The following is a 772-nucleotide window of genomic DNA, read 5'->3' on the forward strand; positions in this document are numbered from 1 at the left end:
ATCACACTGACTAATGTGACTCAACCATCATGCCTAGCGTGATGCCACTATTTTTTTTTTGCATAGAAGAGAGATGGGAGGGGGAGATGATGAGATGGAGAGTGGTGATGGGTGGCGATTAAAGTAATGAATCTCACATTTCTAGCATCTGATTTTTCATTGTTTGCACACGTGCTAGATATTTTCTATGTAGTATACAACCCACTCGGGACTTTAAGCGAAAAAGTAAGGAGTATTCGGTAAAGCCTCAACTTCTTCTATTGATCATCGTCAACTCAGTCTACTTCAAAGACATAATATTTATTACATCACATCCTACGACAATTTCTACATGTTTTTATTCAACACTCTTTTTTGCATAAACATGACAATACAGGTGGTTTTATGATCACAAAGGCACACCCTCCTTGAGTAAAGCCCTCCTTGCGACAGGCATTAGCACATGCACCGTTATTGCATGGAAAACCCTGATATCTGACGCTCTTCTGTTTGCAGGTCTTGGCTTCCGATCCTACAAAACAACCACCACAATATGGTGCACGAAAAAACTTAAGTACCTACAATGATCCACCAAATAAAAATAGATAGATTTGTAATGGAGTAACGAGTTCATATATGAGTGGACAACATATAGATAAAGCATTGAGGAAGTTTCTTGCTTTTCATATGAAATTTCGAGATGTCACTTACCAAGAGCAAAGAGAAGTGGTGTGAGGAGAAGCATGCATAGCAGGATTGGCACTTTGATGACTCCCATGTCTTCACGAATAAA

The 772-nt window shown here is 39.1% G+C and overlaps 1 long non-coding RNA gene across 1 annotated transcript; it reads right to left on the minus strand.

The window, feature by feature from the left end:
* Positions 1-235: 235 nt before the first annotated feature.
* On the minus strand, positions 236-772 carry LOC127321462 (uncharacterized). Its single transcript, XR_007864112.2, has 2 exons — positions 691-772; positions 236-511 (listed from the first exon to the last, which is right to left on the minus strand). It is a non-coding gene; the product is annotated as an uncharacterized lncRNA (long non-coding RNA).

The sequence above is a fragment of the Lolium perenne genome, chromosome 1, assembly GCF_019359855.2.
Source record: "Lolium perenne isolate Kyuss_39 chromosome 1, Kyuss_2.0, whole genome shotgun sequence".
NCBI classification, from domain to species: Eukaryota; Viridiplantae; Streptophyta; class Magnoliopsida; order Poales; family Poaceae; genus Lolium; species Lolium perenne.